Consider the following 24,036-nt stretch of genomic DNA (forward strand, 5'->3'; position numbering starts at 1 on the left):
GTACAAAATGATGAAGTCAAGATCCTTAACTAGTATACTCACCTGCCTTACCGTACCTATATGTTACAAGCATATCCATATTTACTCTGGAAGCAAAATTGATGTTTGCCAATTAGGTAGATAGCCCTCATAGGAAAGGGAATTAATATGACTATATCTAAAGTAACAGTCAAAAGCATTAGAGCCAAAATATGACTTTCTGTAACTTTCAGTTCAACTATTGTAAACAAAGATGAGCAAATATTTTCAGTCTCGAAAATTAGTTTAACAAAAATGCATTCATTCATCAGCAACCATAGGGGATTGGTTCCAGGATCCCCATAAATACCATTCACAGATGCTAATGTCCCCTCTATAAGTGGTATAATAGGGTGAGCATTGTGGCAAAATAGGTTAGACTGCCACTATGGATGCCCACATCCCATCACACTGCTTTGTTCAATTCTCACCTACTCTATGCTTGCTGCTAAAGCATCTGGGAGGCAACTGGAAATGGCCTTGGTACCTGGGCTCCTGCCACTCATGGGAGACCAGAATTGAGTTTCTGATTCCAGGCTTCACAGTTATTTAAAATTGAACCAGCAGGTAGAAGGTATCTCCCTCTGCCACTTGCCTTTCAAACAAAAAGGATATTTTTTCAATGAATGTTAATAAAATGGTGTCATGTTTGCATATAAACAAGCACATCTTCCCTTCTCTTTTAACTCATCTCTAGGTGACTTGTAATACCTTACACAAGATAATTGTTAGATGAGTTAACTATTACACTATATGATTTAGGGAATGACAGGAAACATCTGTATGTGATTAACATGGATGCAATCCTGCCTCTGATACACACACTAAATATTCTCCGTTTCTAATTGATAGGGTCTAACGGGGTCCCTCGTCCAGCGAGTGAAGCTCCGACACAGGTGCTTGCTCTTATGAGGATTTATTGAAGGACAAACTAATTACATAACATAACAAAACAAGAAATCCAAGTATAATACAGAAGGGCAGTAACTACAGCATATTTACAGGCTTCCTCTTCTACTACTACTACTACTACCACTACTCTACCACTACTCCTCTTTGTTCTTCTTCTCTTTGTTCTCTCTCAAACTTAGGTTAAAACCCTATCAACAGCCAATTGCAACAGGGCTGCTTGGCCACGCATCAAACACACCAATCACAGCCTTGATCACGCACACACACACCAATCACAACTCTGATCATGCGCACACCATGCAGACTGCATGAGACCTTGAACCAATCCTCTACAACTTCCTAAAACTTGTTTACTGCCTTTGTGCCATGAGAAGACAATAACAAGCGCCATCTTGGGGCAAAGTCCCGCTCTCCACAAGGGTCCTCTGGTACAGAACTGGAGGAGGAGGACAACTGACTTTTATCTTTTAGGTGGTTTAAGTAGATGAGATCTCAGGCTGACTTTATTTCCAATGGATGGCATCACCAGACCTCAGCTTTTTTTTTTTTAAAGATTTATTGATTTTTATGGAAAGTCAGATATACAGAGAGGAGGAGAGACAGAGAGGAAGATCTTCCGTCCAATGATTCACTCCCCAAGTGACTGCAATGGCTACTGCTGTGCCGATCCAAAGCCAGAAGCCCGGAACTTCCTCCGGGTCTCCCACACGGGTGCAGGGTCCCAATGCATTGGGCCGTCCTCGACTGCTTTCCCAGGCCACAAGCAGGGAGCTGGATGGGAAGTGGGGCTGCCTGGATTAGAACCGGCGCCCATATGGGATCCCGGATTGCTCAAGGCGAGGACTTTAGCCGCTAGGCCACTGCGCTGGCCCAGACCTCAGCTTTTGTTCTGCAAAGGATGAAGTAGAAGAACAATTGAAGAAATGCACCTCAAGTTTTTCTGTTTTCATCTGAGGAATGGAATGCTTTCCATTTCTCCTTAACCTTTTCAAGTGAGACCCATCTTTTCCAGACTACTTTGAATCTCATTGCACAATGCCTTCTCTGCTTCAGACCTACAATTGTCATTCTTTTCAAAATTCCTACCGTGTCCCTTACATAGTCTGTTTTTCATAATTTCACTCATGTTCATTTTATATTGAAGTGTAGCAATCCATGAATTCCATATGTGTTAGGAACTATGCATTTTTATGTTGCTTATACTATTTAAAGCCATATTAGAATATAACAGGCATTTAAAATAATACTGCTGGAGAATCAAGATGGCGGGATAGGTTAAGGACACGTTTAAACGGATGGAGAAACATTACCCAGTGTGATTCAGAGACAGCACATTCCAGGAAACAGGAGAAGACAGAACAACAGCAGAAGGGTACCTGGAGACTGACAGACGCAGGAAAGCAGCAGACACAACGGTGTGGTGTTGCCGTGACTGATAACTCCAGCGGCATTCAGCAAGCAGCGATCTGAATTGCAGCAGCAGCCGGAACTCCACCAGCAACAAGGAAAATAATACCGACTCTTTCATCGTACGCATCAAAATAGGTCCGTGTGGCCCTCAGACCTAAAGGCCAACAGGTTCCTGCAAGATAACCACCAACAACAACTTAGCTATATAGGACACCTGGTGTCTCCCTAATCCCGGGAAGTGGGAGAAAGATTGCACAGACAATGGTGCAGCCTCAGCACGGTATCACAGGAGGTAGAGACTGGTGAGCCAGGAGCTGGGGCTACGGAGACCATGATGATTGAAATATGACATAATAACCAAGACTTGGAACTCGCTGGAGGTTGTGGCACAAGTGGCTGCAAGCCAACAGTTGTGTACCAACTGCAATAAGTAAAATCGAACTGTAGACCTGTGGGTGACACAGCTTAAAAACCTGCCCCAAGGAGAAGAATCTGATAACCAGAACTACAATGACTAATAGCAAAAAAAGAAAAAAAGACACAATGAATATTACTGGAGACTCCCTTACAAAAGAGCCTACCTCAGAATTAACTGAGGAAGACATGGAGAAAATGGGGGCTACTGAATTCAAAACACTTGTTATAAAAGTTCTTATCGGGCCCGGCGCAGTGGCCTAGCGGCTAAAGTCATCGCCTTGAACGCCCCGGGATCCCATATGGGTGCCGGTTCTAATCCCGGCAGCTCCACTTCCTTTCCAGCTCCCTGCTTGTGGCCTGGGGAAGCAGTCGAGGATGGCCCAAAGCTTTGAGACCCTGCACCCACGTGGGAGACCTGAAAGAGGTTCCTGATTCCCGGCATCGGATTGGCGCGCACCGGCTGTTGCGGCTCACTTGGGGAGTGAAACATCGGATGGAAGATCTTCCTCTCTCTCCTCCTCTCTGTATATCCGGCTTTCCAATAATAATAAAATCTTAAAAAAAAAAAAAAGTTCTTATCAACAATGAGAAGCACGTAAAGCAGGCGTTCAAGGAATTTAAGGAGTATGTCACGCTAGAAATGAATCAAACGAAAGCTGATGTATCAGAAATGAAGAGTACAGGGGAGCAAATTAAAAGTGCAGTGGAGTCTCCCAAATAGAATGAAGAAGGCAGAAGAAAGAATCTCAAAATTAGAAGATATTTCCTGTCAGCGGGGGAAAACAAACAAAAAACTAGAAGCAGAGCTGGGTGAAGCTAAAAAAAAGTGTTAAAGAGTTGAAAGACACAATTAAAGGGCCAAATATAAGAGTTATGGGAGTCCTAGAAAGCGCAGAAAGAGAAGCTGGGATTAAAGGTGTATTCAATGAAATATTAAGGGGAAATTTTCCCTATTTTGTATTGAGGCTTTTCATTTAAGGGGATGTATGGTGACTGTGTAATGGAGACTATCATATCCAGATGTGAGGATACAATGCAGTATGCATTTCTACTTCCAGACTAAAGATGGACTTACAATGAAACTGTTTACTATATCTTGACAATAGGATGCTGGACTTTGTCCATTGTCCATGTCCACAATTATGAACATATGACTGTTTATGAAGAATTATACCATAGTAATAATATAGGGGAAATCATTGAGGGGGGAGTGAACTGGGAAGGGGATAAGGGAAACCCCAGGACCTATTGAACTGTATCATAAAATGATGATAATAATAACAAAAAGAAGTAAAACTTACAAAATACAATAAATTTTAAAAGGAGAAATTAAAAAATAAAATAATACTGCTGCTTAATTATATATTTAACAGACAATAAATCTAGGGGAAACACTTTAATTCTGAGAATTTCCGGTGATAATAGTGATCCTCACTGATTCTATAAAACAGAAGGTTAGTGGTGATACAGTCTCAATCCTACTAAAGACATGTCCATCGATTTCTTCTTATCTTTCACGTCTTTAACCAAGTGAAAATCTGAAGTATCCTGGGACATGTGACAGTGATTTATAAGTACAAATTGTAAGATAATCAGTTTTCCTCATGATAATATCTGAAGCTTGAAAAGTATTTGACAAGCATTTATTTGAGGACTTAACGTTTATGTGTTACACATACACATTTTGAACTTGGAACACAGAAATTTTACCTTAAACTGGGAATAACTGCTCAAACCTTTATTTTCTGGTTCAAAAATTTTTTGAGAATTTTCAGACCTATAAAATTTTCTTCATGACTAATATTTTGATGAAAGAAACTTTTAACACAATCTCAACCAAAATTTCATGTCACGACATGTTGAAAAAAGAGTAATCAAGATCAAACCATGAACATAAAGCAAGTATAACATGGGATAGAATTCTCATATAAAAAAATAAAGCTGAAGGAAAAATGGAAGAATTCCTGGAAATAAACCAATAGAGGCATCTTACTAAAAAAAATTAGTACACATTGTACATTTAAAACAGAAAATAATTAGGTGAGTTAGAAAAAATGATTTATTGAATTGGTCAAGATTCATTTTAACTACAAAGTTTTTATTTTTATTTAATTGAAAGGCAGAGAGAGCGAGGGAGGAAACAAGCTCTTCCACGTGCTGGGTTACTCTTCAAATGCCTGCAGCAACCAAGGTTGACCAAGCCAGAGCCAGGTATCTGAATTTGGGTTTCCCAAATGGGTTTCAGGAACCCAAGCAAGTGAACTATCACATATTGCCTCACCTCCCCCCCACAATGAGTGTATATCAGCAGAAAACTGGATCAGAAGTAGAGGGAGAACCTGATCTAGGCACCCCCAGTGCCAGAACACCTGCTCTGATGGAAATTCTTTAATTCTTACTTCTATTATATAAAGTTCATATGACATAACCATATTTTATTAAAATATATAAAGGAAATTTTTAAGTCAATGAAAGAGAAACTGACAATTATAACCCTACGAAAATTTTAGAGAAAAACTCAGAATACACACATGTCATTATTTGAGAACTAGACAGAGGAGAACACTAGACAGAGCCAAAGGGAAAAATAGTGAATAAATGGAGGCTATGAGGGTGGAAAGAAGAAAAGGCAGATTGGACAGTGATAAATCCTAACAGGGAAATCAGAGCCTTCAATGATAAGGATAGAAAGAAGAAATGCTCTCAAAATTCTGTGATGTTGACTTAAAGTTATGCATTAAAAAGGTATATGGGGGGCCCGGCGGCGTGGCCTAGCAGCTAAAGTCCTCGCCTTGAACGCCCCGGGATCCCATATGGGTGCTGGTTCTAATGTTGGCAGCTCCACTTCCCATCCAGCTCCCTGCTTGTGGCCTGGGAAAGCAGTCGAGGACAGCCCAATGCATTGGGACCCTGCACCCGTGTGGCAGACCCAAAGGAGGTTCCAGGTTCCGGGCTTCGGATCGGCGCGCATCGGCCTGCTGCGGCTCACTTGGGGAGTGAATCATCGGATGGAAGATCTTCCTCTCTGTCTCTCCTCCTCTCTGTATATCCGGCTTTCCAATAATAATAATAAAATCTTCAAAAAAAAAAAAAACAGAAAAAAAAGGTATATGGGGATTGAAGATGAAAGGAGAAGATGAAGACTCTAGGTTATTGATTCACAGCATATGAGAGACCTATTTATAGCTTTTTTGTTGCTTTTGGTTTTCAAGAATAAAGCCAGAAAAATCACCATTAGTTTGACAAACATTTACTGAACTCCTATGTTTTAGGCCTTACTTAAGGTGCCAGTAGAAAGAATCTGACTGAGCCTGTGACCTGCTTGCAGTAGCTGAAGGGGATCCTGAAGATTACCTGAGGCAGGCTTTTTATACAGATAAGAAAAGTATCGCCTTTGGACTTCCTGTGAACTAATCATATGAGTTAGATTGTTAGTGTGAAAGATCTACCCAAAAATGTAATTTAAATGCAACTTTGAGCATCCTTTCTTAGAGCAAAATATTAAACTTTGAAAAGGTCTTAGAAGTGTTGAGCTTATTACATCAAAATGGATATCTTAATAGTACTCATTAAAATGGAGTTCTACCAGGATTATAAGGTTGAACTTGTTAAACAGGACTCTCAAGCAGCATAGTAAAAGGTATTTCTGTGTTCAAGGTGTGTTTTATCTGTTGGAAAGTTACCCAGACAATGAGTAGCACTGCCATTACAATCACCTGGGCACCTGCAGCTTTGGAACAACCATACTTCTGTTACAATGAAATTTCTTGATTGATTGAATTCTCAATGTGTTAGTGTTGAACAAAGACTTTAGTCATTAAAGCTTCGTTTAGATTTTTCAAGAACAGAAAAGTATAAATAGTATATGCATAGGATCTTTTTAAAAGATTTACTTATTTTTAATGGAAAGTCAGATATACAGAGAGGAGAGACAATGAGGAAGATCCTCCGTCAGATGATTCACTCCCCAAGTGGCTTCAACGGCCAGTGCTGCGCTGATCCGAAGCCAGGAGCCAGGAACCAGGAACTTCCTCCAGGTCTCCCACGTGGGTGCAGTGTCCCAAGGTTGGGCCATCCTCAACTGCTTTCCCAGGCCACAAGCAGGGAGCTGGATGGGAAGTGGAGCTGCCAGGACATGAACTGGCACCCATATGGGTTCCTGGCGCATTCAAGGTGAGGACTTTAGCTGCTGAGCCACCGTGCCAAGCCTTATGCATAGGATCTTAATAATTTGACTTGTTTTAAATTCTAGAATTTGAAAGAAATAAACTAAAATTAAATACTAAGTCATTGAAACAAATATCTCCACAGCAGAAAACTTGGCTTGGAGAGTGACTTCAAGTTATTGCTTTCTGCCATTAAAGTATAAACACAGATGGAAACTCTTCAGTGGTGACTGGCAGCCACAATGAAAGGTCAGACACTTAAGTACTCTCTATAATGTCTCTAGAATGTTTTGACAAAGAACTCGAGAAGGCACACCAAACCTTCAGCCAATTATAGCAACGCAGAACTGTCCTTTAAGAGCCTACTGTAGACATGTATGGCAACGTACTGCATGTTCAATCCAAAAGCAACGGGTAGAAATCGGTATTTTTGTGCTGCCCCAACCGGATTCAGCACAAAATTCCTCACAACAGAAATTTAATGTTTCTGAAAGCCTGATTGCCCTCTTACTTCTTTTTCACCTTCCTGTGCCTTTCATAAGTTCTTGCAGTTGGTTAATCATTAATTAATATTTAACAAGGCTCTTTCCCAGTGCCAAGTCCTCTGCTTGTGCAGCCTTTAGGCAGTATATGAACTCACCCATTCCTCATTTAAGAAGCCCTGGCATGCACTACAGGTTAATTTCTCTAAGGAAATTAGTAAGAGCAGATAAACAAAAGCATTTCATTTGTAAAGCTTGCCTTCATTTAGCGTACGTATTTTTGAACTATGAAAAAAAAAAACGGGGCTTCAGGGAATCAATTTTACTCATTTCCACAATCTTCTAAGCATCCACTTCCTGAACAAAATAAGTAGGACTGACGCAGGTAAAGATTGCTTTTTCTGCCACAAAGGTCTCAGGACATGCCCATCTCCTGAATGGATCCGGAAGAATCCCTGAAAGTGGCCCGTGTAGCCCATTTTGGATCCCTGTGAGCCAAAGGATTGGAATGCAGAAAAGGAGAAGAAACCTTTGCAGATATTACTGAAAGAAGATATTATTGAAAGAAGCTATGACAGGGAGGCCATGTTGGACAAAGAAGGAGAAGAAATCGTACTCTGGGACGCAGAAGGGCATGTGCAAATTTTCTTCGGGTTGCAAGAACAGCCATGACCATTTATACCTATTTCCAGTGCAGTGAGTGGAATTGAGTTCCTTCCACCACCTCTCACCTGTCCTCACTCAACACAGGGACAAACATACCAGACAGGTGATTTTGGTCAACAATTTACTTGGCAGGAAGCCCAAGGCACGAGGGCCCAGCCCTACCCCTGTTTTGTCCTCACCCAACCCTCCGAGTTCTTAAGGAAAGAAGAGATTGCTGGGGTTTCCCTTCGCGTGGTTTGGCACCTGAGCTGATCATAGTGCATGAAACTAGGAAGGCCCCTCGCTGTGTTGAGATTCTCTTCGCGATAGCGGGAGAAATTTGTAAACCCCCACCCCCCGACTTAAAGAGGTATCGTTCAAATTCTCATTCCCGACATTCCCGTGTTTTTATTTATTTCACAACATTTCTCGAGCGTGTACTCCAAGTGGGTTTCTCATTTCTTCTTAGGCCAAGTTAAGGCGGGGAGAAGCAGGCACCAGGAATCAGCCAGCCTTCCCTGCAGCAGTAAAGTTCCCATCACTCTGGGCTGCCCATCCCCGCGCCCATTCTCCCAGCTCCCCACCCAGCTGAAGTGACAGGCAAGCCGTCCAATCCCCTTCCTGGTTCCCAGGGCCGACTGCTAGCACCACCAGAGCCAATGGCGGCGGCCGAGGGGCGGAGGGGGCTGGAAGGAGGGGAGGGAACGCTGGCTTACAGCCGCAGTAGAAAAGATTTCAAGGAGCAGAAGTTGTCTGAGCGCGCTGGTCGGAGGCTGTCGGGCCAGACGGAAGAGTCTGCGACTTCACGTAAGTGCTTTGCAGCCACTGTCTGGTACAAGGAAAGCGGGACTGCTGGGCGTGGACAGGACTGGGTTCGAGAGAAGAGCATCTCTGGGAACCTCAGCAGGAACGTGCCTCGCCCAGGGGTGGGGGTGGAAGAGAGAAAAGGAGCAGAGAACTGTAAAGTGGAACCCTTGGACGCCCAAGGTGTCCTTCTAAACCAGGATGGGTAGCAGATACAGGGCTCCCCACCACCACCCGCCGCAAACAGGTTTTCTGCTTCCTAGGATGTAACTGGGGCTTTCTCAACAGTTGCTGTTAACTTGTCAGCCTTGGGCTTGAGTCCTTGAAGCCCAAACTAGCTCCGGTTCTCTTCCGCAGCTGAGGAGCCCTAAAGTAGAAATCAAGCGCCTAACTTCCCTTTGCTGTCCTTCCCAGCTACAGCCACCTCCTCCTTCTCCCCGTTTCCCCTCTCCTCCCCTCCCGCCCGGCCAGAGTCAGGAAACAGGGAGCGCGCGGTCAGCCGCGGTTAGCCTGGCGGGCTCACACCGACCCCTGGGATCTGCGAGGGGCTGGAGTGCCATGGCCGCTGGGAGGAACCGGGGTCAGGTAGCCTGTCCGCCACCGCCTTCCCTCTCTGGCCACTACCCCGGGCGTCAGCTCGCCTCGCGTCTCCGTATGAGTAAGCACTTTTTGTTTTCAGTAGCAGAACATCCCCGGGCCAGTAGGGCAGTACCTTTCCGTTCGCTCGCCGTCAGCAGGCTGGGTGTCTGCTCCCTTTTCGGCACTCTGGGCTCTCCCGCAGGCGGAAACCCGGGATCCACTCGGAGCTCCCCGGGAGGCAGAGCCGCCAGGGCGGTGGGCTGGCCGGGGTAATATCACCCTTTCTCGGCACAACTGCACTGGCCCCTGTTTACTTTTTCCCCCTGCCCAGAGTACTTAAAGCATTCTAATGAGCGGCCAGGGGGCCGCCGACCACCCCCGCCCCGGCCGCTGGCCAGTCCCCAAGTTGTTGCCTCCGCCGCTCCTGTGTGCTGGCGGCTCCAACCGCCCAGCTCCAAGGCGGGAGACGATCCCACCCCGGAGGTGGAGTGGGCTTAGTACCATCCAACACTTGCCGTCTGCCACGCTGCGTGCTGCTTAACTAATCTACACAACTTCTCCAGAGGTGCAGGGAATTGAGCTTGGAACTAAGCAGGTTGGAGAGAGCCTAGCCGCTTAGGGTCAAGCAGGAGAGATGTTGGAGGGTACATGGTCTGTAGTATGGAATGGGGCGAAAGCAAGCCTTCTTGGTCATAGGAGATAGGAAAACGAAATGAAAACCTGCTGTGGAGTTCACCTTAATGCATAGCTCTGTATTTGGTAGCCGGGGCTTAATCCTGGAGATGCAGTTACAGTGAATCCCTACTGAGTGGCCAAAGCCCCACACACAGGCCAGTTGACATCACGTGGCTCAAGTCTGGGGTACCCCCTTTAGTAATGCTCAGATGACTTCTTTTCACTTTAAAACTGGAATGTGAGGCTGAGGCCCCTGTTCCCAAAACTACTGCGACAAAATGGGGGATGGAGTGGGACAGGGGTGGGGTGGGGTAGGGTGCGGTGCGGATGTAACAAGCCTTGACTCTAGGGAATTCTGCTTGGATTTGGATGAGGGGACGGGAAAGTGAATTTGTGGCTGAATTCAATCCAAAATAATAACAGAATCTCTTTTTCTTTTTGGTAAAAAATGTTTGAAATACATTTGTACTAGGACATGTCTTTCCCCAGTTCCCCATCCATCTCTTTAGATTTTTGATTTTCAAAAATATCTTACTAATTATTTTCTAGGGAAGTCATCTTTTTGCTCATATTCCATTTGGTTTCTAAAAGCTGAATTTTGAAGCTGTATCCCATTAGATGTTATTAAAATAAGTGTACATATTCCTTAGACTTCATTGAACCATTATGTATTCTAGGCATCTACTTGAACTGGTGGATAATCTCTTGATTAAAATTAACCATCAGTTGTTTGTGTTTTGAGACTAAGGTGGGTCAGGAATCTCACGTAAAAACTGAACACTAAGTTCTATAAATGGAGTTGGTTGGATTTTACCTGGTGATAGTCTGGTGAAAGAAGAAGATACCCAAACAACTTTCCCATGTTAATATGCACATACCCATGAGACCCAAGTTAAGGATGCTGCCAGGAAAAATGTGGCGATTTTGCTATTCAAATGATGCATTGCAGAGTATACAAACAGGCAAAGGAGTCTCTGATGTTGGCAGTTTAAAATATTTATTTACTTGCGAATATGAATCCAGTCAATGTGTATTTAACCTAGACAACAAATAAGACATGAGCTGTGAACAATGAAACTGAGACAATTTAATAGATTTTGGTGTGATATTCTTTAGCCAAAAATCCTTTATTTGCTCTAGCAACCTTTAAGTGACTCCATTTTCTTGCTGTGCCATTGGGTTGTAGCCCTCAAAGCTAGAGCTTCCTTAAAACATGGAGTTCTGAGCCCCTAGGCTAGCCTTTTGGCATAGGTGAGCTGGAAAGGAATTGAAGCTGCACCTGAGTTACTGGAGTTCACTGGTAGCTAGACCTGCCCCTTCTAGTGGTAGTGAAGTGATAAAATAATTTTAGATTGAAGTCTTGATAAATGTTTAACCTCAAAAAAGGGGAGGAGCACTATCTAACTAGGTCACAATAATAAGAAGATAAATCTTTTTTAAATAGTAGTAAATCGTGCCAAAATCATCACTATGCTTGTAGGCCACAACTTTTCATTGTCTTGGGATGCCTATTCAATGAAAACAACTCTCAGTATTGTTGAATTAGTTTTTAGTAGGATGAGCAAAGGAATCCAAATTTTTACTAAAATTAAGGGACTGTGAATGTGATTCATAATTTTTGCTGTTTGGTTTAGCCAGATATCAACCCCTTTCTTTGGTTAATTATGCCCTGCATTGACTTAATATATTCAAGATTGGAGTCCAAACTCTCTAGTCCAATGTTATTGAGGTTCAATTGCAAAAAATGATGACGCTTATGACATTTTGTGTTAATGAATTAATTAGAACAAGTGAGGAATAATTTGGGGGTGACTTTAAGTCTCCAAGCAGTTTTATGCACGTTAGATTTGACTGTGACTGTTTATATTGGCAGAACATTGATATCCAGGGCACTACCCGAAACCTGATGAAATTTGGCTCGTAGGCAAACAGTATGACTGTTAATGAAAAGGCCATGGTGTTTAAGTAATAAAATGATACTTTTTGGTAAAACTGACATAAACTCTACTTGCCAGTTTGCCATATTCTGTTTTAGACATCATTTCTACTTGGCTTTCACGGACAAAACACTGATGAATTTACTGTTTTGATAGACCTGATATAATCTAGGTGGATATGAGTGTGTGTGTGTGTGTGTGTGTGTGTGTGTGTGTGTGTGTGTGTGTATGCCAAACTGGTGTTTGGTACAAATTACAAAAGTAGCTGACATAAAATAAAGGCTGAAAATGAACATCTAAACACATGACAACTTGGGGATCTGTTTTTAGAATAATTTCATACATGATGCTTTTTATTTTAGTGAAAAATTACCTAGAGCAAAATTTTTTAATCTGTGAAAATAATAAGAGTATAGAAGAAAACAGCTGGATCATGTCTTGAATCTGCATAATTTATCTTGGAGAGTGACATGCTATATAATGTCTGTTCTATGTTTTGGAGATTTCAAAAGCTTTTGGGGAGTTACAGTGTTGGAAACTTTTTTACATGCCAGTGATCACAACTAATTCTTTTTAGTTATGAGGGAGTTTGGGTTAGAGTTACAGAAACTATCTGATGAAGAAATAGTCTTAGGAGAAGGTCTGGTAAGACTTGAGCTGACTTTTAGATAATGGGAGGTGAAACAACCTTAAAAGATTCACAATAAATTTAATGTTGAATTTTGTCTTCTTAGCACTTAAAATGGTAATATTAGTGAGTCTAAACTGTTTTAGGAATAAGCATTGAGGTTATCTCAAAATGAAAATACAGAGGGTTCAAGTATGTAGGACTTTGTCTCAGAAGAATGAGATTCTAGATGCTTTGCTCTTGACTAATAGTTTGACGGATAGATTGACTTGATAATTATTGACAACTAACATTGAGGACCTATGTGCTAAACATCATGCATTTTCTCATTTTACAAAATGAGGTTATGGACCAAGATTTTTAGAATACTATCAGTGTATTTGCTAAATTTTGATTAAGTTATATTCAACCAAGTAAAGCACCTTGCTAACAAGTAGCTAACTAGTCAGGAATCATCAGTATTTTATTCCATAACTAATGTGGTTCTTTTTTAAACATTTTTTTTTAATTTTATTGGAAAGTCAGATCTACAGAGAGAGACAGATCTTCCGTCTGCTGGTTCACTCCCCAAATGGCCTCACAGGCCACAGCTAAGTGGATCTGATCCGAAGCCAGGAGGCTGGAGCTTCTTGCAGGTCTACCTGGCCACAAGTAGGGAGCAGGATAGGAAGTAAAACAACCAGGATATGAACATGTGCTTATATGGGATCCCAGTGCGTGCAAGGCAAGGATATAGCCATTAGACTGTGGTATCGAGCCTAATATCGCTCTTTAAAATATGTAAATGCCATTAATAGCATTCAATGACTAGGATTTTTGGTGTGTTAGGCCCAATAGTTTTATAATATGAGAAAACTTAAGTTTTGTTTAAAATTTACCAATGTGTTTGATAATAAGAAGTTAGTACTGTTGGTTGGAAAACGACATTGAGCATGGAATCCAGAGTCTTTTTAGTCCTCTGTAATCTGGACAGATAGGTTATTTTAAGGAAATCATTGCACTTTCTATGTGGTTATATCACTGTATCTGCATGTATTTCCAATCTGTAAGGCTGAATGAGCTATGCAAAGCCTTGATTCTTTCATGGGCAAGTGCTATGTACATTCAACGTACTGTAGTTGTGTATCATAGAAACACTATGGCTTTCAGGAGAGTTCACAGAAATAATAGAATTCGCATCACTGAAGTCTTGCTATGTTTTACTTGCCTGTGAATGTTCTCAAGCTAGCCAATTTTTACAAGGAAAGGAGATATAAAGCCATATGTAGTATGAAGAGAGAAATGGATAATAAAAAATAAACACCTACATGTGATACTTTTTTTTATTTCATCGCTCTGATACTGTTCAGAGGAACCTGTTGAGGCCATTCACTCAATGATTTTTTTCTCTTTTTAAAAAACTGCTGAATATTTTAATCTTTGTTGATAGTTTTATAGTTTCATTCTTAGTTTGTGATTGCTTGTAATAGGGGGCTTTATGTAAAAGTGTTCACAAAAAATTGAGCATTTATCCTCATCTTTGCATTCTAAAGGAGGACTTTGTTCAGTTATGAAAAGTGTGTAATGGAGACCATCTATATATTTCGGTGCCCTACCATCAGTAATATACAATGCGTGTGAGTTTACGTAGTTCCCCACTTGATACTTTCCAGATAAATTTCAGCTCTCATCCCCACAACTGTTAACTTGTAATTAGTTTTCTTTTTAAATAAGATTTATTTTGTTTATTTGAAAGGCAGTTAGAGATCTTCATCCGCTGCTTAACTCCCCAAATGGCTAGAATGACTGGGGTTGGGCCAGATTGAAGCCAGGAGCGCCTTCTAAGTCTTTCACTTGAATGCAGGTGCCCATAGATATAACTCATCTTCTGCATTGCCAAGCCATTAGCAGCGATCTGGAAATGTTGCCACACGAAATGCTGGTGGCTTAACCTATTACACCACAATGCTTGCTCTGGAATTAATTTTTTTAAAGATTTATTTATTTTATTACAAAGTCAGATATACAGAGAGGAGGAGAGACAGAGAGGAAGATCTTCCGTCCGATGATTCACTCCCCAAGTGAGCCGCAACGGCCAGTGCTGCGCCGATCCGATGCCAGGAGTCAGGAACCTCTTCCAGGTCTCCCACGCGGGTGCAGTATCCCAATGCTTTGGGCCATCCTCCACTGCTTTCCCAGGCCACAAGCAGGGAGCTGGATGGGAAGTGGAGCTGCCGGGATTAGAACCAGCGGCCATATGGGATCAAGGCGAGGACCTTAGCCACTAGGCCACGCTGCCGAGCCAAAACATTTTGTTTAAATGAAGAAAATAAAAAACTACTCAATTATACCACCAACTTACATTTATCTGTTGCTTATACAAATGTAAAGTGAAACATTTTTAAATATTGATTCCAATTTTGTTAAATTGGCTGATATTTTAAATAATGGATGTTTCATAATTTATTTCACTAGTTATTGATTGTTGGTCATTAAAGTTTTTCTACATGTTATAGTTAATACTTTAGTGAAAATCCTTGTGCTAAAATAATTTTACAGCTCAATGATTATTGGAAAAGAAATTGCCAGAATTATTTTAAAGATGAATTCCTCTGACAAATCTCTGAAAATCAAAGATTAACTTCAACAAGAGGTTAAGTTCATATAGTGTTCTGACTCTAAACTGAATCTGATTTAGGTAAAGTATGTCTTGCAAATATTTTGGTTTCCTCTGATTTAGTTAGCTGGTATAAAGCAGGAAGAAGTAGAATGCCATAGGGTACACAATCATAGGAAGTTCTGATTTTTTGGAAACGGAACTTTTAATGGGACAGGGAAAATAAGTTTGTTTTTAATTAGTCTTTATATTGTGTGTTGCTGTAAAACTCGGGTCAAGTATTCATAATTTATGTCCATAAATATTCAGTATCCTAAGAGAAATTAAAATCCTGTAGTTCATTAAATTACTGTTCTAGCTCAGCCTGTTGGTCTCTCGCTTTGCTGTCACTCACCAAACTCTAGTTGAAGTCAAGTTTTCTCTTTCTTTCAGGCTACTGAAACCATAAATACTGATATACTGTTTAAAAAAAAAAAGAAAGAGAAATGTTCTGATACTTTGCCTTATCCCAAGCTGCTTCAAAGGACCACTCTGGTATTTCTGTCCTTTCTCTAATTCTCCAATGTCATTGAGGATACTCTGGTGGCCTAGAAGACATGTGGAAGCGTTGTAAAATCCAACAACACATTCTCACCACCTTCCTATTCTCAGAGGGATCATGTAAATATTGTTTTATAGAATCTTTTTTTTTATTAATTTCATTGCATTATGTGACACATTTGTTTTTATGCACTGGATTTCCCCCCACCCCTCCCCAAACCCTCCCCCCCCCCCACGGTGGATTGCTCCACCTTGTTGCATTTCCATAGTTCAAATTCAGTTGAGATTCTTTCATTGGAGGTTTTGACCAATCATAAAGTCCAGCATCTTATTGTCCTGCTAAGTTCAATGGCTTCTTGGTGAGACCATCTCTGGTCTGAAGGTAAAACCAGCAGAGTATCATCCCAATCAAGTAAAAAACCCAACATAATATTTACAACCATTTACAACATTATGGCATTAATTGACATGGTATTGATTAACCAATATGTTAATAGGAAAATGCAGGTTCTCGACCACCACCTGTGACTTCCTCATAGACATTTCAATTTTGGTTTATATTCAACCACGTTCTATATACCTTAAAATGGCTATAGATTGCTATTCAGCTGTCTCTTGTCTATTTCAATGTTAATATTTAGCATTTTATAGCATTGAAGCATGATTTTGCTGAACCTGGTTGTTTTTCGGGTAGTCTAACTCTATAACTTTAACAGGACAAATATCAACAGTTTAGGTGAGCATGTTTAGGAGGGGTATGCAGAGAAATCTTCCATACCCCAGAGAGGAGTAACTGATCTTTGTGTCCCACCCAGTGAGTTATAAGTGCATCCCGGCTGGCCGCTTCCTGTCTGTTTCTAAGCTTTCCTAGTTGTTCTCTGTCTATCTATTCTAGTTTGTTTGTTCATTTGTTTGTTTCTTATGAGGGGTTTCTGGAGCAATCCTAACATGTGAGTTCCAATGGCCTTGTCATTTTTTTAAAGTGTTAATTTCTTTTAGTACTTTTTATAATATTTATTTATTTGAAAGACAGAGTCCACAGAGATTGGCAGGAGAGAGAGGAGGAGGAGGAGGGAGAAGGAAGGAAGGAAGGAAGGAAGGAAGGAAGGAAGGAAGGAAGGAAGGAAGGTAGGTAGGTAAGTAGGTAGATCGATCTCAATTTTCCATCTACTAATTTATTCCCCAAATGGCTGTAATGGTCAGGGCTGGGCCAGACTGCAGCCAGGAGTTAGGAATTCCATCCAGGGCTCCTAGATCAGTAACAGTAGACCAGAAACTTGGGCATCTTCTACTGTCCTAGATGCCTTAGTAGGGAACTGGATCAGAAGTGGATCTGCCAAGGATCCGAACCTGAGTTCATACAGATACCTGTGTCACAGGCAGTAGCACGGTGTACCTTTCCAGAATGCTGGCTTTGGCTCGGTTATTTTAAAACTGTGGCACTGGAGAAGTTTCCTAATTCCTCTAAACTTCAATTTTTCTATCTATATAGTGGGAATAATACTATTTCTCAAGGTTGCTCTTAAATTTAAAGGGAAACAGTTAAAAAGCATTTCCATTTATGGGATAGCTAATGCTGCCTTAGATGATCTTTGTCAGATTCTACATCTACCTCTTAATTTTCTTCTATCATCATTCAACATAAATAACAGTTTTTAAATTTTATTTATTTTTTAAAGATTCATTTATATATTTTTAAAAGATGTATTTATTTTTATTGCAAAAAGTCAGATGTACAGAGAGGAAGATCTTCCGTCCGATGATTCACTCCCCAAGTGACCACAATGGCCAATGCTGTGCCGATCCAAAGCCAGGAGCCCAGAACTTCCTCCAGGTCTCCCACATGGGTGCAGGGTTCCAACGCTTTGGGCTTTCCTTGACTGCTTTCCCAGGGCATAAGCAGGGAGCTGGATGGGAAGTGGAGCTGCTGGGATTAGAACCGGTGCCCATATGGTATCCCGGTGTGTTCAAGGTGAGGACTTTAGCCACTAGGCCACTGTACCGGGCCAAAGATTCCTTTATATTAAAAAGGCAGATTTACAGAGAGAAGCAAGACGTGCAGATAGTTCTTCTATCAGCTGGTTCACTCCCCAAATGGCTGCAAAGCCAGATCTAGGCCCATCTAAAGCCAGGAGCCAGGAGCTTCTTCAGGTCTCCCACATGGATACAGGGACACAAGGCTTCGGGTCATCCTCTACTGCTTTTCCCAGTTCATAAGCAGGGAGCTGAATGAGAAGTGGAGCATCTGGAACAGGATCATATACCTGTATGAGATCCTGACCCTTGCAGCAGGTGTATTAGCCAATTGAACCATTGTGCTGGGCCCGGTTTTCTGTTTGGGAGACAGAGATCCTTCATGTGCTAGTTTACTCTCCCAAAACCTGCAACGACTGGAAGACTGGACCTCCATTTGAGAAGCAGGGACACGGTACTTTAGCCATCATCTGCTGCCTGCTAGGATACACATTAGCAGGCAGAATTGGAAGCACAGTAGCCAGGACTTGAAGCAGGCATTCAGATGGGGGATGTGGTCTTCCCAACTGAACACTTTGCCAAACATCCATCTATACATTTGGTATCATAACCTAAATCAGCATTCCAGCTTTACTTGACCCTCAGTTTTAAAACAAACAAAAAGAAGCAAGCTAGAATGTATTTGTTGATGGAAGCAAAAGAGAAAAACTTTCCAACTGGAAATTTGTGTTAGGGTGAAGGGCAGGTAAGATAAGTCAAGTACAAAGAAACATGTGAATATTATGTAAAAGAAGGCCCATAGGCCATTGATAAATTGGTGTAAAATTTCAGGAAACCTTCAATGTATCCCAAATGTTTGGGTGTATCAGAGATACTTCAAAAACTTTGTGGGAGTGAAGGTGTTTATTCTGGTTCCAAAAATTTCTGAAATCCATGCACAGCTTTTTTTAATCATAAAAATTTTCCACAAACTTTTTGAAAACCCCTTTGTATTCTGTGATATCGAAAGTTTTTGTACCAGAATAAACTTAACCTTTTCATTCCATTTTTCAGTGAACTTTCTAGGGTATCCTCATACTCAGAGATGCTACAAACTGCAGGTGGAGAATAGCTCAGTCTGTTTGTGGAATGGTATCATTGTTCATTGAGCTAGCACAAGTTTCATGAAGACTGAGAGATGTTAGGATTTCAAAGATGGAAAAAGACACTCCTGCAGTCTAGCAGAAGTGAAAGACTCAAAAGTAATATTGGTTCTTGTGAAACCTTAAACATACTCTTACCCATAGGAAAGGAATTGAAATATGGCCTTTTTTTTCAACATCAAATAATTTCCAAATTTAAACCTTGGGTGCACAAAGACATTCACTTATAACCCAATATAATCAAATCTAAACTAAGAACAAATCAAATATAAACATTGTCATTTCTTTGCAGTAATTATTGCATCCTAAAAAAAGAGCCCACTGTGAGTTAATTTTACTTAAATAGAACATTGCTCAGCCTATAAATGAAGGTCAGCAGACACCAGAGTCCTGGAATAAAATAGCCCTTTGGCAAGAAAATGAACCACACCCCATTTAGTTTTTACAAAAATAAAATTCTTTCCAGTTTTCCTAAATTGTAGATGTTGTGCACAGCATGTACTTCTGCAGTAGTTGGTTCTGCCTCTGTGGAAATATCCATGTATGCAAAAGCCCTGAAATCTATCTCTCTAGCGTAGCTTGTTCATACAGCTCTCATACTTTCTGTAGAACAACATTCTGCTAAGTTTTATCTGACTCGTGGATACCAGCAAATAACTATAGGCGTAACTGACAATATAATTTCCTTCTTGATTTTCAGACTTTAAACTGGACAGTAAAACTTGCGATTTCAATTAGGGTAATACTCACTTTCAAGTAAAATAAATAAATAAATCTTTGTTATTAAGATATTGTAACATAGATGGCCATAAATAGTCCTTGCTGATTGAAAAAAAATTAAAAGGGAGGAGGTAAATTGTTCATACTTGTATAGCCATCACCTGGGGCAGAAGCATCCTGTATCAGAGTTCTGGCATCAAATCCTGCCTCCACTTCTGATGCAGTTTCCTGCTAATGCACACTGTGGGAGGCAGCAAATGATGGTGCTAGCCACCCACATGGGAGATCTGTCTGTTGAAGGTATTTGGAGAATAAACCAAAAGATGCAAGATTCCTCACGCTGCTGCTTAGTCTGCTTTTCAAATAAGTGAATAAACTTTTTTAAAAGCCTATTGTTAAATAGATCTTGACAATAGTGTGCTATACTCTCTACCATTGTGTATAATGTAATGATAAACTTAATACAAGAATGATGCACTTGTGACTGCTGGTGAAGCCAATACTACTGTAATATATAGAGGAAAGCAGCTGGGAGGAGGGCAAATGGGGAAGATGGAAAGGGAAGTCCCTGAGCCTATGAAATTGTATCATGAAAAATAAATTCTTTCTAAAAAGCCCATTGGTGTAAAATTTTTAAAAAGAAAAAACTAGGGAAGCATAATCAGCAAATCAATGCTTTCAGAATGCATTGGAAAAAAATGTGTAATGATTTGAGCCTCAAGTAATGATTGTTGGGGGCTTTTCTTTACCTTTTAGTTTTAAATGATTGATTATGAGTGAATGTTATGGATAACACTTAGTGAAAATTGTTTAACCTGAGTGTTAAAGAAGGGCTAGCACCATGGCGTAGCAAGCTAAACCTGCACCTGCAGTGCCAGCATCCCATAGGGGTGCTTGTTTGTGTCCTGGCTGCTGCGCTTACAATCCTGCTTATGATCTGGGAAAGCAGTGGAAGACAGCTCAAGTCCTTGGGCCCCTGCACCCACGTGAGACATCTGGAGGAAGCTCTTGGCTTTGACTTTGGATCAGCTCAGCTCCAGTCATTTTGGCCATCTGGGGAGTTAACCAGCAGATGGAAGATCCCTGTCTGTCTCTCCTTCATTCCATAACTCCTTTTTTTAATTTTCAAATTAAAAAATGTCTTTAAACATAATTAACAGATTGGGACAAATGAGTATTTTCACTTGTTAGCAGCTTTTTTGAGATACAGTTCACTTAGCACACCATCAGATCCATAAAATCATTATTGCCATAATCAGTTTTCAAACATTTTTTATCATATCAGAAATAGGCCCCATACTCTGGCTGTCATTTTCTTTAGCTTTTCTCTCTCCCAACCATAAGAATCACTATTCTCCTTTGTCTTTAAAAGATTTTTGAAAGGTAGAGTGACAGAGAAGGAGGGAAAGAATTTCCATCCACTGGATCACTCCCTCAAATGGCTGCAACCATTAAGGCTGGGCCAGATTGAGGCTAGAAATCCACCTGGGTCCCTTACATGTGTGGCAGGGGACCAAGTACTAGGGTCATCTTCCACTGCTTTCCCAGGTACATTACAGGGGAGCCATTGGAGCTCAATTCAGCATTCCAACAGGCTATGCTGGCATCATGTGCAGCAACTTAATCCATATACCACAGCACTGGCCTCAGTAATCTATTCTCTCAGTTTCTGGACATTACTGTAAATTGATCATTAGATGGTCTTTCGTGTCTAGCATCTTTGACTTAGCATAATGTTTTCAAGGTTCACTCACATTGTAGCAGATATCAAAGCTTCCTTTTTATAGTCAAGTAACACTCTGTAATACAGATAAAGGCTAGATTTTGTTGAACCATTTGTCCATTGATGGACATTGAATTTGTCTATCTTTTGGCTCTTACAAATGATATGCTATGTCAACATTGTGTGTCTAACCCCATGGGTAAGCTTAAGAGTTAAAAGTGCTACTGACAAGATGACATTTCTTTATTTATACCCGGCTGTGAATATAAATGGTTTTGATTTATTTTTGAGTACTGCGGACTGCTCCACTGAAGTTTAACTACTTTTATTCCTGATGCTTATCTGTTTATTTCTAATGACTTTCTTTAGTAGAATTTTTACTTGAATAATGCAAAGCTTATACAAATGTGGAATTGTGTTTTCTAAAGCTTATTATATGTAAGCTTTTGGGATCCTGGGCTTGCAAATCGAGGATCCAGCCACTAGGCTCTCATGCCTGGCCCTGATGTGCTTATTTTAATGTACTTTTCAAATATAAAATATATTTATATAGAACAAAATTAATACTCTCTAAACAGGCGATAAAAAATAAGCCTGTAGTAATAATATTTGGAAAAGATTCATGGAAGAAATGTTGAAGACAACATATGGAATTTGTACTGATTTATATTCATTTTTAATAGATCTTTAAATGAAAATTTCTTGTGACTTTCACTTAGTTATTTTTTATATTATACCCCTAAATGCATGTAATAGCAGGGCTTGGCCAGGTTAGAGTTAGGAGCCTGAAATTCCATCCTGGTCTCTCGTGTGGGTAACAGACACCCCAAGTACTTGAACCATCACCTGCTGCCTCCCAGGATGTGTACTGGAAGGAAGCTGGAATCAAGAGAACAGCTGAGTGTGTAACCCAGGCACTTAGAACTGGAATCACTATGGCAAATGCCTGTCACCAAAACTTAAAAGAAATAACTAGATATACACAAACAGTTGTAAGAAATGAAATAAAGAATTTCTGCGTGCCCATTATGTTACCTCTCAAGGGTAACATCTTAAAATATGAAAAGCCTTAGTGGGAACCAGTGCCTTGGCATAGCAGGCCTGTAGTGCCAGTTTGGGTCCTGGCTGCTCCACTTTCAATTCAACTCCCTGCTAGTGACCTGGGAGAATGGCAGAAGATGGCTCAGGTCCTTGGGCTCCTGCACCATGTTGGGGACAGGAAGGAACTACCAGCCATGGGATGGCCCAGCCTCAGCTGTTGCAGCCAGTTGCGAAGTGAAGCCAAGGGTGGAAGACCTTTCTCTTTCTCTGCTTCTATCTTTGCAACTCAGACTTTCACATATATAAATGTATCTTTTAAAAAATACCTTAGTACAATATCATAACTGGTGGCCAGTGTTGTGATGCAGCATATTCAGCTGATGACTGAGGAGCTGATATCCCGTATGGCCACTAGTTCACATCTTGGCTACCCCACTTCCTATCTAACTCCCAGCTAATATGCCTAGGAAGCAGTGGAAGATAGCACAAGTACTCAGGCCTATGCCACACATGTGGGAAACCTGATTGGGGCGCTGGCTTTGGTCTGGTCCAGCCTGTTCATAGCCATTTGAGGAGCAAACCAGCAGATGAAAGATCTCGCTCTCTCTCTCTACCTCTCTTTCCCCCTCTCTCTGCAACTCTGCCTTACAAATAAATAATAAGTTTTAAAGCTATCAAAACCACTATGTTGACATTAGTACAGTTAAGATGCAAAACGTATCCATTACCTTTTAGAGCAATTAGAATTCCCTGCTAGAGCAGTATACACTTCCTCTCCCCACCACCATTCCTGACATTTGGATATCACTAAACTGTCTCTGCTTCTAATTTTTGAAATATTTATAAGATATTTGAAAATATCATGTAATTGGTATCATACAGTATATGACCTTTGGAGACTGCACTTTTTTTAACTGAGTGAAATTATCTTCAGATTCATCTAAATTGTGTGTATCAATACCTTGTTCCTTTTCATAGCTAAATAGTGTTCCACGATGTACATCTACCAGTTTATTTATCCATTTTGCCCGTTAAAGGACATCTGAGACATTTCTAGCTTTTTGGCTATGAACAATAAAACTGCTGCAATTATATACTTATGTGTTTGTATGAATGTGAATTTACATGTGTCTGGGATTAATAGCCAAAAAACACCATTGCTGTGTTGTTTGGGAGTTGGTTTTGCCTTGTAAGAAACTGCCCAAATGGTTTCTCAGAGTGAGTTTTGCTTTTATTCAGGTTTTTTTCCTTCCTTGTTAGCATTTGGTAAGATTCTTGTTTATGTATTCTGTTAGCTATGTTGTGGTGTATCACTGTTACTTAGCGTTTCCTGAACGTGAATGATATTGAACATCTTTTCATGAGCTGATTTCCCTTCTGTCAGTGTTCTTCAGTAAAACATTCACATTTTTATCTAATTGGATTTGTATTTTTTCAGGTTGAATTTCAGGAGCTCTTTACATATTCTAGATGTTGATTCTTTTTCATGTATGTGGTATAGAACTATTACCTCCAAGTTTGTGGTTTATCTCTTCAACCTCAGCAAAAGGTCTTTTACAGGTCAGAACTATTTGTTTTGATGAGACACAGTTCCTATCAGAGTTTATGGTTTTGATGTCATATCTAA

General features: G+C 40.7%; 1 protein-coding gene across 2 annotated transcripts in view; it reads left to right on the top strand.

The window, feature by feature from the left end:
• The first annotated feature begins 8,751 nt into the window (after positions 1-8,751).
• Positions 8,752-24,036, top strand: part of PLS3 (plastin 3) — a 90,886-nt gene continuing 75,601 nt past the window's right edge. For both annotated transcript variants that reach the window (XM_058658839.1, XM_004590210.4), the window contains exon 1: positions 8,752-8,857. The gene's annotated coding sequence lies outside the window, so the exon portion shown is untranslated. The remainder of the gene's footprint in view (positions 8,858-24,036) is intronic.

Source organism: Ochotona princeps, chromosome X, assembly GCF_030435755.1.
Source record: "Ochotona princeps isolate mOchPri1 chromosome X, mOchPri1.hap1, whole genome shotgun sequence".
Classification (NCBI taxonomy): domain Eukaryota; kingdom Metazoa; phylum Chordata; class Mammalia; order Lagomorpha; family Ochotonidae; genus Ochotona; species Ochotona princeps.